We start from the raw sequence: 18878 nt of genomic DNA on the forward strand, positions 1-18878 counted from the left end.
TTAGCTGAAGCCCTTACTTTGATTTCTTTGACATTGTTGCCTTTTAATGTTTTCCAGAGTTATTTTTCCCCCTGCTTTCAGCAGCAACTCAAAAAAGTTAATTCTATTTCTGGGTCACTATTGAATAATTTAGTCTGCTAGTTTAGAACTGCATAAAGCTTGTGTATCAAAATAAAATCTGAAAATTCATGATTGACAAAAAGAAAATGATTTTGTGCTTCCAAATGTGATTGAGTTCCACAAAGGAATGAGATGAGAATTTACTTTCTGTCACCTCCAAAGTTAACTGGGAAAACACACACACACACACACACACACACACACACACACACACGTTTTTCTGACAGGCAACCAGGCAAATCACAGACAAAACTGCAGGGCAGGGGGATAAAAAGGAAAGAAAAATCTTGAAAAAGCTGAGCTTCCAATCTCCTCCCACTGGTTTCTGTGAAGGATGACTTCAGTCCCTTTCTTAACTAATTCTGTCACTGTAAAATCCTACAGTCATTCTTCCACACATAAAGGACAAATAAACTCAAGAGGAGGATCCAGATGCTTTCAGTTTTAACTATTCACCAATGGTGGAAAAGGCAGAATGCCTAAGCTATGTCTTGGTGGCCAATAGGATGGCTGTGTATCTCCCACATGACTCGCTGCCTCTGTCTTTCACATGGGCTGTAATTTAGTTCAATTCAGAACTGCAGATAGTACAGCTTTCACAGGAGCAAGGATGCCTGAGCACAAGTGGCTGAGTTCTGAGTGACTTTATGAAGCACTTTCCTACCTCCCTCCGTCATGAAAACGGGGATTCTGCACCTGCATCAGGGACAGTCTGGCAAAAGCCTCTGCTATGCCTCCGGGGACAAGGAACTAGCACAAATAACCATTTTGAAATTGTAAGTATACATTTCTTTCCGTCAAGTGTACTGATTAAAATAGTTTTATGTCATAAGCATCAAATATTTGAAGATTTTTTTAGGGTACTCTTTTATACGTGTATGGAAAGGTATTCAGCAGGCAGGAAAATGTTTCAGGGACAATTGTTGCATGCTTTATTACGTTAAAGATAAAGAATTAAAAATAAAAGTCAGGCATTCCAAAGAGTAGCTGCAGGAAGCTGCACCCCGGAACATTGCTCCAGTATGCTGCTTTGTTCATAAGAAAAAATGAAGGCACACACATATGTACTTACTTCACTTCTTTTCATTCTTTATGTCTAATCAGATCTGATCTGTCCCCAAGAAAAATAAAAGACAAACTTTGCTGACTCCACTGACAAGGGTACCATAGACTTTCCAGACATCTGACAGTTATTATAATTAGCTATGAAAGACTGTTAAGACACTTGGGGGCAAATAGCTCTGAAATTCTGAACAATGGCTTCAAGCCAGAGCTTTCTTTTTATTTATGTTTTTTAACTACCACTTTTCATTTCATAATAATGATAGAGACTGAACTGGTTTCAGCATTTTAGTCCACAAAATGTGAAATAAAGTCCCGGCAGAAGTGAAAGGTGACCGTGTAAAGTGGTCAGTGTAAAGACAGAAGGAAAAGACAGCTTTCTGTATCAGGATCCAGCCTTCCATGTATAAAGATTTTTTTTTTTTTGAAATTCCTAATAGGGTGGAGTGAGGATGTGGGGGTGGGGAGGAAGCATGCGGAAGCTTCTTTATATAAGAATGCTTGAAGAATAAAATAATTTGGGATTTCTTCTTACCAGAAGGCAAAAGATATGCTTAGCATCTCACATTCTTGGTAAGGTTTTTTTGATGGAGTTTCAAACAGAAGCGACGTACAAACCAGTTTTTTTTTTATTTATTTATAAAATAATTGGAAACAAATGGGGGAGAATGATCCTGTATTATTGCTTTCTTTTTACATTCAGCTAGGGTAATCTAGCAATGCATTATGCTTTTACTTCTAGAATCATCCAAATTCTTAAAAAGTTATAAGCTGAGTCTCATAAGAAATTAAAAGGCAAATCAAATCGACGTGATTGTGACTGATGAAGATTTTGAACGACAAAGCCTCCAACAAAAAGAGAGTTTGTAAGAAAACATTGCCCTCCTTATTTTTAAAAGAGAGTATCAACTCCATCAATTATTGAAAGGAATTATTCAAAGGCTCCAGACATAACTAATTATGGCTTAAAGAGATCTGCCAGAGCAGAGCTTGCGTTCTAATTATAAAAGTCCAAGACGGTAGGATTCATTTTTTAAAGAGGACTTGGACACAAATTTTCGCATAATCTTTTTAAAATACACCATTTTTTTTCTTTGTCTGCTCTCATGTTATCTACACCTCCCCCACCGCCGCCCACTGTGTGCTGAGACACCTGAAGGCTAGACATAATGATCAACAGAGCTCCAGCCTGTCTGGACTCCAGCCAGGTTTTTTTCCCCCCTCTACAATCAAGGAGCTTGCACGCAATGCATGCCGAGCCTATTCCGCTGCTATGTGCAGATCCGGGATGGAAGTCTTACACATACTGCGGAAAGATTAAAGACAACAATATCCCCTTTCTTTTACCCCAGACAGCCTCAATTTTTAACCCTTTCATTACCTTTACAACCAAGACGTCTTATCCTTTCAAAGGCAGGTCTCAAGGGACCCTGCAAGTCCTGCATCACATTATACAGATACACATGCCTCATTTGGTATAGAAATCTCATCTCAGCAGACCCATCGGGGGGATATTTTAGGATTAACAGTGTGCTAACTAAACAAAACATAATTTGCCTGTGCGGGAAATGCATTTTTGAATGAACTTAAGCTGTAAGAAATCTGGAAAAAGTCAAAGGTCTGTGGAAAGATTCTTGCAAACCTTGCAGAAGGTTATAGCATTTCTGATGATGCTGTTCTTTAAGGCTCTCTGGTCTGTCTCCCCCCCCCCCCCCCCACACACACACACTCAAGAGACACACTCAGCCAGGCAATTATATCATTATATCACAGAGAAACCCGGGTTTGCTGGTGATGTCATCACATATAAAATTTCGCCTTTGTGGGCAACATTCTCAATCACCTAATCGCCAATGTCTGTTGGGTGTGTGCCCATAGGAAGTTCACATGTTTGTGGGGTTAACCAACACCCACAGGAAAGGACTATTTTATTTGTAGCTATCTCTTTCTTGAAGATGTGTTTGTGGGGCAGCATGGGCATGTTTATAAAGATATATGTAGTCAGGCAGAGTTTTTTCGTTCTGGGAAGCGTTACTAATATGCTGGTTGAACGTTTCAGAGGTGGTTGAATTTCAATGATATGAATAGGAGGTAAAACTCCAGAACATTTTGCAATCACTTGGATAAAAATCTTATAATGCTGTTAGATGTTATGACTTGGTGATTCTTATTTGCCATTTCAATTTTTGCAAATATTAAATCGTTTCACTCTCAACTTATTGGTTAAAGAATATATGCAAATGATTTAAATATAATGCTTATTTCATGTGCTCTGGGTTAGATGTCAATTTGGTTAAAATTTTGTGGGCCGGTGTAGAGCTTATATCTGTTTTCAAGTTTATTTTGTGGGTTTTACACTAGACAGTTATCCACCAAAGGAGTATCCAGATTGTTAATAATGTGTGTATTTACTTGTACTATTTTATTTTACTCAAATAGAACAAAGTTGAATAATTTTACTGAAACATATTGCCATATCTGAGACATCAATACAGAACAACTTTGCATACATAATGTTTCTTCATTACTAAGTTTTTATATGTAATTTAAATTAATCTCTATTATTCTAGAATGGCCAGGTATACTTAACCAGTTCTTATATGCCAAACATTCGATAAATTCTGTTTTAAATTTTGGAAATTGAACTTAATGCTCCCTTCTTGCACACTTGGAAAAGGATTAATTTTGAAAGGATTTGTAAGACACATGTATATGAACAGCACTATTTATACACCAACATACAAATTAATGAGATGAACCTTGCCGATGTATTGTGTAATTGTTTTAAAACAAGAGAAAAAGTGTTTTGTTCTTTTTTTGCTTTCATGTTACTTTTGTTGAGAAAAGTATATAGCTCAAAGAATGGACACATTTTGTACTTAGAAAAAACAAGCCACACAAGTTAGGTGACATTCTGTGGGGTAAAGATTCCAGTGTGAACTAATAAATAACTTTTTTGAGAAATTTTTGGGCCTGACTCCATAATTTTTACATAAATAGTTTTTCCAGCGTATAGTGGAGTTCTTGCCTGAGGATGAGTTAAGAATTATTTTATCAAACATAAAAAATTAAAAATTGTTGGATTTAAATTTCACCTACTTTCTAAAAACAAAACATGACATTGCCCACTGGGAATACAGGTTACTAAAGAGGCATCTTTCAAAGAGAAGAAGATAATGGACTTGATTGAAATAGTTGAACTACGTAACGCCAATTCAAGAACAAATGGTTTTTCAGAGCATAAAGGAGAAAGAACAATTTACTATAGTACAGTTTATTCTTCTTACACAATAGTAATGATTTATTTGAAATGGCAGAACAAACATAGTAAATATACAAAAACAACCAATGATATCTTATGTCAGAGATCTGTCAAGATTGTTGTGTTTCATATATGAGAATATTCTTAATTCAATTATTTTTCTGAAGACTTTAGTGAAAACCTACACTCTTGCTTAGCATATATGTTGATATTATAATCGTGTATTCTTGCACATGTGTGTAGATACAGTATATATAAAATGTATTTGAAGAGAGTCTGATGACCAAATATAATTGTTGGTATTTTATTATAACGAGAGTTATTTTTAAATGCTGTTGCATTAGGATATTAACATATTTTAACACAATGAAATTTACATGGGGAGGTCAACTAGCTATGTCTATGCTAGCAGAAGGGCATAGTCAGATAATGGCAAAATTAATGTGTTGATGATGTAATTATTGCAAATGCCTCATATCAAACTATATTTCAATCATGTCCAAATAGAGACGACTCTAATGTGGCAAGAGGTATACAATGTTATTTAAAGAAACTTTGTTTCTTTACATTATGAAGATGGTTTCTAAAAGTAGACTCACACTCAGTTTCTCTTATGAAAAGACAGATTGGGTTTTTTTTTTTTTTTTTAACTTAGCCTTTAGGCTTTGAGGCCTGAAGTTATTTTGAGTGGATGTCTGAGCACCGCAAAGAGAATGCCCAGGAACCTCAAGTCACAATGAGAAAAGAAGGAAAATTGGTTTGGCTGCTTCATGCCTCAGATTTTATTCTGTCAAATCTACCTGCAGACAGCCCTCAAAATTAATTTGAGTGAAAACTATCCAAGTTATTTTCACAGTTTTCGAAAGACCCACGGTCCTGTTGATATCCCATTAAGGAATAGTATTCTAAGAGTGATTGAATGTTCCACTGCCTGAAACTCAGTCAAGCTCAGTGAGGCGCTGGGGTCAAATGGGCTCATGAATCACAGATAGGAAATGATCTGTGTATTGCATATTTGGAGGTTTAAAAAGAAACATTTGGGATATTTTACCGTAAACAGATTTGGGGTTGGTTTTTGGCACATCTTTTTAAACACCAAGTCTGCAGTTCAGCTGAAATAACTTTTTATATGTATAGCTAAGACCAGATGGCCACGTGCTCCTTTCTTATTTAGATGAGACTTTTCCTTTCAATAACATCTTTCTTCCTGACCTGCTTAAAAATTCCAGCGAATGAAATCAGCTCAGGATTTTCAATTCTAATTGACCATGTGCAAAGGAAGGGCCAGTGGAGAAATCAGTGGAGGCATTGTGAGGCTCACTGCCTCAGTTTTGTCTTTGTGTTTTCCCCTTACTAGTCAATCTAAACTAATTGAAAACATTTAATATTTAGTCATATTAATATAGCTACAAGATTATTGCTCAATGCAAATTATTTGAGTCGGGTGTTTCTGCCATTTCATAAGTAATCAAAAAAAGTTATCACACACCTCCATAGTCTTTCAACTACCTGCTAAGCAATTTATGGGTTAAAAAAACATTACAACATTGGCATAATGATTGAATTAAGATGAAAGAATTATGATACTAAACTTATTTGAACACATCATTATTATTGAAACACATATATACTGTTAAATTTACCTTGAAAGTATCTACTATATAAAATTCCTGGTCCATTACATGTGAAGTCATTATATTTATAATTTTTTTTTTCTGGAGATTTCATTTGGACTTGGATTTGTAAAAGATACCAAACATTGAAGATGATCTATAGGGTCAATGGCTAAGTAGCAAATCATATATGCTGGTAAAGTGGGCATGTGAATTTTTAGGGTGTTTTTCTTCTTGACAAGTTCTTGACTCAAATAATTTTCTTCATAGTTTATTACTTCAAAAAGTCAAAGATGTTCCCTTTTTAAAAATGTAATTTTAGAATGGCAAAAGTGTTAGATGAAAACAAATTATCCTTCAGATACAGACATTATTTTGACTAATAAAGACAGAAACCCGTACCAAAGGTGCAGATTTTTAAAATACATGCTAGAGATAAGAAAAACTCTGAATTAATTATCATTGCTATTGAGAAAACACTGGCCTCACAGCAACACTTTGGAATTCTTTGCTCATTCTTATCCAGGTAACCTTTTATCCACTAGTTATCAAAAATGGGATGCCTAATCAAAAGCCACACTAGTGCAATTGTTTGAAAAATGCTTTTTATGAGTGATAAGATCAAAACGAATTTCTTTGCATCAAAAGTACACAAAAATTGACATGCGGTTGGTCATGGGATTCACATCTATGAAGGCATGTTCTATGCCACCAACGTATAAAGTCAATTCTTTATGCACCTTGTAAAACTTAAATTTCTGAGATTTTCATATATGTATATTATATATATATGAGTCAATTTGTATTAACAAAATATTAAAACTCCCATTGCATCAAATATATGTGTTAGTTAAGGTGTCTCATATTTTATAAATTTTCCTCCTGATTTGTGAATCATAAAAATCAATTAGAAAAAATATATATGGCAGGGATTTAGCACATTTTTGTTCTACTACCCGAAATGAATAAAATATATTTAGGGACTTGAGACATCAAAATATAAACAGAAAACCTAAGAAACACAAAGTCTAAAAATTATACATATTTTTAGCTTAGTTTTACTCCTAAAAATAACAGATTCCAAATGAAAGTGAATGTGGCTCTTATGTAGGAGATAATGGATAACGGGATCTTGAGAAAAATAGTGAAAATTATATTGGCGGAGTAATTTCTAATGGTTGAAGCTAAGATGGTCAAAACAGGTAAAAACAAGGAATACAACTGGGAGTTACTCCCACTTTCTCCTCTTCCATGTTATTCTGAAAAATAGACCTCGATTCTGCAGGATCATAGATAATCACGCATTTTAAATGAGCTTTACTCTTTTTATTTATATGGGGTCATGATTGAGACTTGCTACTCTGTTTTCCTGTTTATCCTAATTCTGTAGATGAAGAGCACAGGAGAAACTATAATCAGTTTTGGGAGCTTTGCAGCTGTGTAAGATGTCTGCCCCTCACTATATCCCCTCTGCTGTTCTGTAAGCCTGTGATCATCAGTCAGAAACAGAGATCCTTGAGAAACCCAGGCCCCTTTAATTCTCTGGGGGCTGCATTTGTATCTGTTTTCACGTTCCTTCTGAAGAATCTTTCCCCAGACTATAGCACACATCTGAACACTTGCTTCCCACCCAGTTTGCCATGTTCACAGCCATTTCTGCTTAGGTAAGACTTTGCCTCATCCTTAATTATGCAGCTACGGTTCACACTCAGAGCTGTATTTTTTTTTAATTTTATATTTTTAAACTGTGAAGGAAGTGGGGCCAACCGGGTCTACGTGACCTCAAAAGAATAAGTGTAGGAGCAGACGCAGATGTCTTTGGCATTCTGGAAGTCTGCAGTGTTGTAAACAGAATAACAAGATTGCACTGAATTTGATTGGACAGCTCTCACTTCCAGCAAGTGGACTATGCCCACTTCGGAGTGGAAGTTTTCTCTTAAGTAATGCACTTGTGGTGGACTCTTCATTCCTGCAACTCATACTTGATTTGGTGTATTTCCTGCAGGGAAATTTACTGTTTTAATTTAAAGGGCCTAACCTCTCCCTCAGCAAATGCTGAATAGGACAACGGTATGAAAAGAGATTATGTCCATAAGCATATGAGAGAGCAAACTGCACCAGATGACCCAAAACGAGGCGAATATGTCAAAAAGTTGATTCGAGTTAATTATATGTTTATCATGCATATGGGTTATCTAGTAATCTGTAGGTAAATGCAACCTCTCTGTGTGATGGGAAACCAGAACTGAACCAAAATTCTATTTAAGGTTTTAAGTATTATGTTTATTGTTTAGAAGCATTCGTAAAAGAGACATATTTCACTGATTTGTACAGTCGTCTGATTGCCTTGGTACTATCAGCCATCGCTAGGATATTCGTCCACGTTAAATGGGAGAAAATGCCAATGCTCTGGTTGTTGTAAGCACTTCACAATGTGTTCCCCTCACCCTGAAAGGACATAAAGATTTAAGCTGACAACAGTGACCGGGAAGAAATTCATTCTTTGGTTAGTCTGAGGACAGAAAAGGGTTAATTTTTCAAATCTCTGTGAAGAGGTGGGGAACAAGCCCTGGAAGATAAAAATCAAACCAAAGCCTAAGCTGCTAGTGATTTGGTTGTATTTATGGATTATACTACATCTTGAAAAGAAGAAAATCAGAGCTGTAAGATGACGCTGCAGGGGTCGTCTGGACTTTTCACTGAGTCTAAAGTCTGTGTAGTCAATGCTTATTAAGGCCTGGATTTGACCTTTGCTCTCCTCACTCCTCCCTGTCCCAGGTGCAACATTTTTGCAAGTGCTTTACCATTATTGGACACTATGTGCAAGCTTCAAATTGTGAATGAACAGAGTGCTCTTAGCATAAAAAGCAATCCAGTAGTCACCATGCCCGCGTGTAAAAAAAAAAAAAACAAAACGTTAAGATCTGTAAACTTACATCCACTTTCTTTTATAATTCGTAAACAATGACTGTAGGTGTTCTTCGAGATATAACGAAGCGCAACTTACATTTAAACCAGCTTGGTACGTTTGCTGTTATGGTGAAGTTTTTTTATGATAAATTTTTGTAAGAATATTTAAGATAGTGATTTCTATCTAAACAAATTATCTTTGAAGTTAACATAGAAAAACATATATAATGATTTTGTTTAAATTTTTACATAGACACTCTTATAATACCTGACGCTCTTATGGTCTAGGTTTTGTTTTTGGTTTTGTCTGTTTTCCTAGAGGATGAATTTTACTTCTAAAAACTGCATTAGCTAAGAGAAGAGGACAGAAATGCCTTAGTATTCGCTCCTGGGATATAGTATAACTTGTTTACTTCAACATTTCTATGAAGTATATTTCTGTATTTGCATAGTGTTTGATAACTATAAGAGAAAATCCATTTATACTATTCATTAATCGATATTTTGAATAAAATAGCCAGGTTTATGCCTCTGGAATGATAGCTAACATGCTTAAAGCATATAAAATGACTCAAAATTAATTATGTAAACATAAAGGGAGAAAATAGAACTATTCACCTATAGAATACACTAAAAGATTTACACTTTTATTTTATCTTTCTGCTGAGTGTTTTGTTTAATTGACAATTCTTTAAATGGCATAAATTTATGGTTGAAAACCCCAGCCCCCTTTCCATTTTTTGATGTCCCTTTGGATATAGAAGTAATCACTATTTTTTACTTGCTAGGCTATCTTTTATATCTTCATTTTTAATCACCTAGTTATGTACCACAAGCAGTACAAAATGGATGAAATATCAAATATGAAGTTCCTAAATTCGCTGCTTCTAAATTTACCTTAAAATTATTGAGAATTTTTCAAGTGAACATATTTGTTGGAAATAGCATTTATCCATTTGTAGTTAAAAAACTGTAATGATGATTTAATATAAAGACTTAACAAATTTCTTTACCCCACGTCGACTAACTCCCTTGGTTGCAGAAATTGAGAAAATGTCTGTCTCCCTTTTATTCAAACTCTGTAGAATCGAGTCCTGCACACTTTACTATTTTCACTTTACATAAAGGATTGGCAATATGGTTAAAGCTTTATACTTTAACACGACCTCTATTGCTCTCATTGTATTGTTTTTATAAAGGAGCATGCATTATAGACAACTTCATGCCTGGATGTTAATTTTCATACTTTACACTTATAGCATCTCATAAGGATGCTTATTTTAAAATATTCTAAGGAGCCACAAAGTTATGTTTGGTTTGATTTGATAAGAAAATATCAACAGTATCATAGGTAAAGAAATGAGCATTGACTTTAGGATTGTTCTTTGTCTCTTCATGTGGAGCCAGATTTCCCTCTAAAGAGGAGCAAATGCATTTCTGAAAAATGGATTGAAACTGAGATCCTTATTTGAAGACAGTGTTGCTACAGATTTGCATAAACTATTTGGTAATGCCTTACCATATAGACCTTTTAATGCTACGTACCCCCCTGTGAAGGCATCAGAGTGGAAATCTGCTTCCAAATTTTAATGGTGTGTGTTCCCTTAAACATAACCTTCAGAGAAAAAATTTCAGAATTACATTAGGGTGAGTTTAAATATATTTTTCCCTATAGATCCCTTACTAATTATTTAGGTAGCGGTGTATCAAGAGATACCTAAAGTCAATTTAAAACCATAAGAGACTCAAATACAGAGAACAAACTGAGGGTTGATGCGGGTGGAGGGGGAGAGGGGCAAATGAGTGATGGGCATTGAGGAGGGCATTTGTTGGGATGACCACTGGGTGTTGTATGTAAGCGATGAATCGTGGGAATCTACCCCCAAAACCAAGAGCACACTTTACTCACTGTATGTTAGCCAATTTGACAATAAATTATATTTAAAATAATAATACATACATACATACATACATATTGGGACAGACACGTACACACACAAAATTAAGTCAAGATCTTAGTGCCTAAAGGGAAAACATGCAAAGAAGTCCCTAGGTTAGATAACTTGAGCTTGCTCTCCAACCAAACTCAGTTTTTTCAACTTTCATTTATGAACTACATGTTATTTCAAGATTGGACCATATTAACCACTAGTAAATATTTACTTCAGGCAATATGTAGGCTAAGATAGTTTAAAGATGGTAAGAGATGAGTACGTAGGATTCCATCTTTTTTTCTCGTTCAAGCCAGAGTATCCTGTAAGCTTCAATAAATGTGACCTTTCATATTTTATGTTAGGGGTAAATAATAATAATAATTATGATAATAATAATCATAATACAATAATTTTGACTGCACCATTTCTTAAAAGAATAAATTGCTATACAGTATATTTAGAATTTATCTCTTCTATAATTTTTGTACAGCAAAGCGATTCTAAGATATCACTCTATTTCTATAAAATGAATTCAAGAGTATGGAAAACTTTTTTTTAAGTTTATTTATTTATTTTGAGAGAGAGACAGACAGAGAGAGAGAGAGAGAGAGAGAGAGAGAGAATGAGTGGGGAAGGGGCGGAGAAAGGGAGAGAGAGATAATCCCAAGCAAGCTCTGCACTTAGCCGGATGCGGGGCTCTATCTCATGACAGTGAGATCATGACCTGAGCCAAAATCAAGTGTCGGATGCTTAACCAACTGAAACACTCAAACACCCAGGGAAAACTGATTTTTAAAAGCTCTTTTCCTATAACATGGCCCAAAGAACAGCAAACATATTTACTAAATATCTATGGAACTTTTTTCTTTTTTCTCTCTCAGCTTCCTATCATCTTCCTTAGCCTTTTAGCTGCCAATATCCTTTTCCTCCAGATAACTTCTTTTTTTTTAAATTTCTTTAAATGTTTACTTATTTTTGAGAGAGAGGGAGAGAGAGAGACAGTGCGAGCTGGGAGGGGCAGAAAGAGAGGGAGACACAGAATTTGAATCAGGCTCCAGGCTCTGAGCTGTCAGCACAGAGCCCAATGCGGTGCTCGAACCCACTAACTGAAATCATGACCTGAGCCGAAGTCAAGACGCTTAACGGACTGAGCCACCCAGGCACCCCTCCTTCCAAATAATTTCATAGTGCCATTCATTGAGGTCTTTTTTATTCTCATTTCTCCAAAACTCTGGTCAATTTATTAACATCTCTCAGTATTTTGATGTCAGTTTCTCATTAGAGTCACACAGCAAATAGAAAGAACACTAGGTATGGAATAAGAAGATATGTTACTAAATAACTGAGTGACTCCTCTGGGATCTCAATTTCCCTGTCAATAGTTTAGGGAATTAGGGACACAAGACCTCCAAGGTCCCAGGACATACCTCTGCATGATTAGCTGAAATTGAGACTATTAACAGATTAATGAATTCTGTGCTTGCAAAATAATCTCAATATGGTATACATGTGCCAAGTGGTCCAGCCTATTGGAAACACAGTCATATTTACACTTTCTCAAAACTATTCCTTTTAAATGTTTAATTTTCACTTGTTAAATCCCTTTGTATGTAAACTTTGATTCTTGAATGTGCCTTCTGATGGATATTCTTCATGTGAATCTGCTAATATCCTGCATGAAGTATCGTATGTAAAATCATATAGTGTAAGGAAAGCCTAGATAATTCAGACAATGCATTTTATTGTTGAGCCAAGTCAAGTCAGGAAACAACATGGTCACTTTTTCATAAAAATTTTTTTAAGTAGGCTAGTCTTTACAAACTCCATAATAATCTGGAACCACTGGGTTGTACAACCAAAGAAGGGATTCTCTGAAGGGTAGATCTTAACTGTTATTACTGCAATCATGTGATATGACTGTGGGGGTTTCCCAGATGCTGATCTAGACTTTAGTACTAAGAGTTACAAAATAGACATCTTCAAAGTATTACCAAAGTTGTATTTCAAGTTAGCACTACCACTATTTTTATTACAGGGAAGTTGATCATTGAAAGACTGTTGAGGAACTCTGACAATATTTTTACCCTGGATTTTAGCAATGCAAATTTGTTCAAGTTTCTTGTTTACGAACAACTGAAGCAAGTTATAAATTCTCTTGCTAATTTAGGCTATGCTTTAGGTTTAAACTAGTTTATGACTGTGGTGTATGTATATTGAACTCCCACAGGGGTTAAATATACAGAACCGAATTTTCAGATTCAAATGTCAGAAGCAAAGGTAATACTAAAAGTCCAAAAATCAAGAGTACAGCATGAGTGATGGGAGTCCATGGGAGAAAATATGTCAAGTGCGTTAACTAATAAACATAAAGTGAATTACAAAAATGCACTTGAAATATAAAGAGCTATAATTATATTGAGTTTTTTTCTACTAAAGTCTATGTAAGAGATTTAATTTACCCTTTTAGGAAATTGTGATCAACAATCTAACAGCTATTCACATTGTGTCATAAATCAGACAATTACAGATTAATTTCTTAAGCTTATTTGTCCACCAAAATGATCTCTGCCTTCAGAATATTGTAAAAACACAAAAGAGATCCAAATTAAAGTGCCTGGTAGATATCCACAGAATACAAAAATCAAGTGTTATCAAATTATCTATAATATGAAATTGTAGAAATGTCTGTGATTTCCTTTATCCTTCTTTTAAAAAATATTTTGGGACACCTGGGTGGCTCAGTTGGTTAGATGTCTGACTTCAGTTGAGGTCATGATCTCACAAGCCTCATATAGGGCTCTGTGTTGACAGCTCAGAGCCTGGAGCCTGCTTTGGATTCTGTGTCTCCTTCTCTCTCTGCCCCTCCCCTGCTCATGATCTGCGTCTCTCCGTGTCTCAAAAATAAATAAATGTTTAAAAAATTTTTTTAAATAATAAAAATATCATTTTATCCAAATAGTCATATAAGCTTAATCTTTAGAAAGAAGGAATGAAGAAGAAAAATAAAAGTATCATATTAAATCTAGAAAGTAGTTTCTTAACTTAAAATGTGAAGTTAATGATTTAATGAAAATCATGTCCACTTTCAGAAATATTTACTTATATCAGGTTTGAATTTTGTCTATCGTTATGTAAAGCCGTGACACATTATACATATGCGCATGTTGGCACACAATACATTATTAACGATCACATTTGGACTTGGTAGGGAAAAGTTTAATTCCATAATTGCTGTCAATGCTAAGTTGATTTTATGCATCTGAATTTCCATTATACCTATTTCTGAAATGGGATGTTAAACAAAAGGAAGTAGGAAACATCAGTGCCTGAATAACACGTATAAAATGAAATGCAACATTTTTTTATGATCACAATGTGGATTTCTTTTCTTTTAACTTGAGAAATTTATTTATTAGAGTCAAATCTGAAAAACTCAAGAGTTTATCTGGTTTGTGAAATAATATTATTTTCACTGTTGCCAGTAAACAACAGAAACCGAGCCTTGAAAAAAGAAGTGAGTAATCCAGATTCAGGGAGTAAATTATCTAGAATGATAAGGTAGAATTCTTTCAGTTTCTCAGGTGTCTCTCTAAAAATGACTGGATAAAAGAAAACATATAGAGATGAAAGCACAACATTTCCATTTGCCTAATAACATCAGTTCTGATAAAAGTCCTGGTAAAGATAAAGCTGAGTCAATTTGCTTTAATGAAAGGCATCAAACCTCCTACAGAAGCACTTAAAGCCTTTGTTATTCAGCTCCTCATTTGTGAACAGTCTAACACATACCCCACACATCCCATGACACTAAGCATGTTTATTAAGTGTTTACAGCCTCTTAAATCATGGTACTATGTACAGTGTGCATCTAATTCCTATTAAAATTTCCGTGATGTAAGTCCCATTATCATCCCTTCTTTGGAAGTGAAGAAATTTAGAAACAGGATGGCCAAGTAGTAAGCCCAAGCTGCCACAATGCCTGTCATGGTGGAGTAGCATTTGAACCCAAAGACCAGACATCACATGTGCATCTAACTGCTTTTCTTCCATTATTGTCCTAAACTATGGAATAATAAGTGATGGTGGTGGGGGGGGGGGGAACATCAATGTAATAAAGCATTTTATAAATGCAAGATGGTATTAATTCTAGAAAGGATGCCTGCCCGATCTCACATTATCATGGGTAATCAATTCTTAGATGTGCAGGTCAAATCTCTCTAATGAGTTCCATTACAAGGAAGATTGAGACAGAACATATATTAGCACTATGGAAAAGCCCATTTATTTTACTTATTTATTTAAAATTCCTCTATACTGAGTTCTCTTGAAAGTCACTATAATAGGATTTGACCTGTGTGGATAATACACCTTTTATTTTCACACCAATTATATTTGTTTTATGAAATCAATTTGTTCTCAGTCATATTTCCCTGTGGCTCATCAGTTTCTTGTTTTTATCTGCTTTACCTAATCAACAATTATATTCTGCTATTCCATCTAAATAGCACTAATGCTGTTTCAGACAAAAATGTATATCAGTAATGGTTGCAAACTTAAAAAAAAATTAATCTCAAAGCACTTTAGTAAATGCACTGAACTTGGCTTTAAGACAATTTACAGTAGCACAGAAGTCCAGTCTGTAATGGCCTTCGTCCAAATGAATGTAGCCACCAATGATCCTTACAAAAGGACAAAATTACACCCACAGACAGTGCTATCAAATTGTTACAGTGTGGCCATTTAATAATCAATCTAAAATGTTTACTGAATGTTAGCTCTAGGGAAGATATTGGACATCAACATAGTTCGTGTTCTCATGCTTTAAAAAAGAAAATCTGTAAACAATCTCAATCTTGGATCAGGGTTAATGGAGTCTGTCAAGAAATAAAAATATGTACTTAGAAATTCTAAAATCTCACACCTCTCATTTTTTTTTCTGTCATTTTCTAAAATTTCTATAAACAGCTAAAATTTGGTTTAGTTGGAGGCTTGGCTGGACTCACAAGACTTTCTCTCTCATGATTTTTTAAGTGTTATTCAACTGGATGTTTCTAGATGTGAAACTCTGACTCAAATCAACTTCTCTCTTGGAGAAGAAATGTCAGTCATTGCCCGAAAATTTTCTTGTTGCTTCTCAGCTTTCTAAAAAAAAAAAAAAAAGTTCTTGATTTCACGGCAGGTAGTGAAACTCATTACAGAAACTCATTCATTCCATAAACAACAGTAGAGCATTTTTTAAAAATATGCTACATCTGAAAGAGTTTTTACTATATGTATTTTTAATTCACTTGAAAATATCTTTGAAGGTACTCACTATTTTAAAAGGTGTATCTAGTGTGTCTATGTGTAATTTCAGCCTACTATGGTAAAACTTGTGAAAGGTCAAAGGCAACATCCTAGCAAGGGAGTGGAGGCTATTTTGCCAGTTTCCTGTCTGCAATATTGCTCTCAATTCTGAGAAGTTCTACAATAAATTTGAAATTGTCTTCTAAATTTATGTTGACTATCCTGAAGAAGTTCCATTAATTTGTCTCTGGGAAATAATCACTCTAATCAGTCTTTCAAGTGGTACTGAGTAGTTATTGCAAAAGTCTCTTAGAAAACTCTTATTAGAAAGTTTTATATTTAAATACTTGTTCATAATTTCCATTCAGTTTTCTCTTAAACATTCATATTCATAAGTGATTTTCAAATCATTCGATGAAATATCCATGTGTTATCATGGGTTTGTTACCAAGTACATAAAGAGTAAAGTTAAACTAACATGGTGTCCATGAAGAGTAGAAAGCAAAAGAGATGTTGACCAAATTGCGTAGATTCTGGTCATAGCGAAAAGATAGAGCCTGGATCACTGTGCTACTTTAGTTCAATGCCTATTTATCAAGCTCTTGTTAATGTAAATACTAGGCTACACAGGTAAGAAGGTATCCAAAACATGAGAAAAACTTATTCTCCATCCTCAAAGTGTTCATAATCAAGTTGGTTAAAAATAAAAGTGCTGAAAGTAATTAACTTTTATTCAAAATATATGCTAAAGTTAAGAGACAACGATCTTTCTGCATGGTTGTAGGAAATTTTATCATAAAATCTTAAATGTGAAGATAGCAACCTCTTAAGTATGCACAATCCAAAACAAGCAGAAATTTCAAAGAATTGCATTTTCTTTAAAAAAAATTTTAATGTTTATTCATTTTTGAGAGACAGAGCACCAGTGGTGGAGGGGCAGAGAGAGAGAGAGACAGAGAGAGAGAGAATCTGAAACAGGCTCCAAGCTCTGAGCTGTCGGCACAGAGCCCAATGCGGGGCTTGAACTCACTAAGTGTGAGGTTATGACCTAAGCTGAAGTCAGACGCTCAACTGGCTGAGCCACCCAGGAGCCCCAAAGAATTACATTTTCAAAATTATCCTTCTTTCAATAATTTTCAGATAATGGATGTTCACAATAAAGACCAGAGAAATATCCTAAACTCAGAATTATAAAAGTAAACATTGGATTATATAAAAGTAAACATTGGATTATATACAGTTTAATTTTGGGATAACGTCTATGTTTTAATACCGACAATATTTGAAAATGGCAATCTAAGGATTAATCAAATGTATCAGTTCATTTTCAGAAAAAAAGAGACAGATCTGTATTAATGTTCCTTGTTTTGTGTAATTTGAAAGAGTATTTTTAATCAGATAACTACCACGTGTTCTGATAGTGATGTCAAGTCATTATTATTTGACTATAATCCCATTCTCCCCAGTTATGAGAACATGTACATATTTTGAAAGGAAACACTAAGCAGGATACCTTCAATGTGATCAAACAAGTACCTTCTGCTGGAGGACATTTATTCCAATAAATCTACAGGCATTTGGAAGAACTCAGATACATTTCAAGTAACACTTTGGATCTTAAAATTCATTCATGTTATTCTCTGTGTTCTAGGGGTCACATTCATCAAATTAGTGATATCATTGAGGATGTAGATGGCACAGCATTAGCACAGTGGGCATAAGCGTTGACCACACGTTTTGGGTCAACTTCGTCCTACCTGTAGCTGCTTCAAGAATCTTCAAAATTAGAGCTGGTCTATTACTTTTTAAAAATTTGTTTTAAGTTTATGTATTTGTTTTGAAAGAAATGTAAACAGCACAAGTGGGGAAGGGTCAGAGAGAGAGAGGGAAAGACAGAATCCTAAGCAAGCTCCACACTGCCATTGCAGAGACTGATGTGGGACTCGAACCCATGAAACCTTGAGATCATGACCTGAGCCAAAACCAAGAGTCAGACGCTTAATTGACCGAGCCACCCAGGCGCCCCAGAGCTAGTCTATTCTTATGGCTTAAATGTGTTATAGTATGTAATCTTTACAGCAGACTTGAAAACCAAAAAAGAAAAAAAAAATGTGGTCTCAAAGTCATTTCAGAGTAGTGCAATTGATGGAATACCATAATGCTTAGGGAGCTAGAGAGATGGAAACGAAATATTCCCATCAAACTGTAATTTCTAGAATAATTCGGAGTCTCATAACAAGAGTAGCTCATGGGATCATTGATTATAGAGCCATTGGTCCAATGTACAAGTGAGTTCTTGCCACTTGTCATCTTGAAACTTGGGCCTTTATTTCTTAGATCCTAATATGAATCCTCATATTATTTCTGTCCCACTCATCAACATCACCGTGATGACCTTTCTACTCCTTTCTTTATGCAAGGAAAATGAGGAGGGGCTTATTTTGATGTTGACTCATCCCCAATTAACCTTCAGAAGATTTGAAGCCAGATGACTGAACCCTCCTTTCTAGGAAGGGCCATATCCACATCAGGGGTTTTGATTCATTCTGGAGAGGGACCTGGAGGGATCTATCCCAAATGGAACTGCTAAACAGATTTTAAGCTAAGCTAGTTTGCAGGATGGCATAGAATGGTTCCACGAAGAAGAGACAATTTCAGGAAAATAGCAAGGGAACATATTGCGAAGACTAC

The 18878-nt window shown here is 35.1% G+C and overlaps 1 long non-coding RNA gene across 1 annotated transcript in view; it reads left to right on the top strand.

The window, feature by feature from the left end:
- The first annotated feature begins 391 nt into the window (after positions 1 to 391).
- The window catches only part of LOC113603870 (uncharacterized), a 39197-nt gene continuing 20710 nt past the window's right edge, over positions 392 to 18878 (top strand). The window contains exon 1 of the long non-coding RNA XR_003425635.2: positions 392 to 896. This is a non-coding gene — a long non-coding RNA (uncharacterized LOC113603870). The remainder of the gene's footprint in view (positions 897 to 18878) is intronic.

The sequence above is a fragment of the Acinonyx jubatus genome, chromosome E4 (assembly GCF_027475565.1).
Source record: "Acinonyx jubatus isolate Ajub_Pintada_27869175 chromosome E4, VMU_Ajub_asm_v1.0, whole genome shotgun sequence".
NCBI classification, from domain to species: Eukaryota; Metazoa; Chordata; class Mammalia; order Carnivora; family Felidae; genus Acinonyx; species Acinonyx jubatus.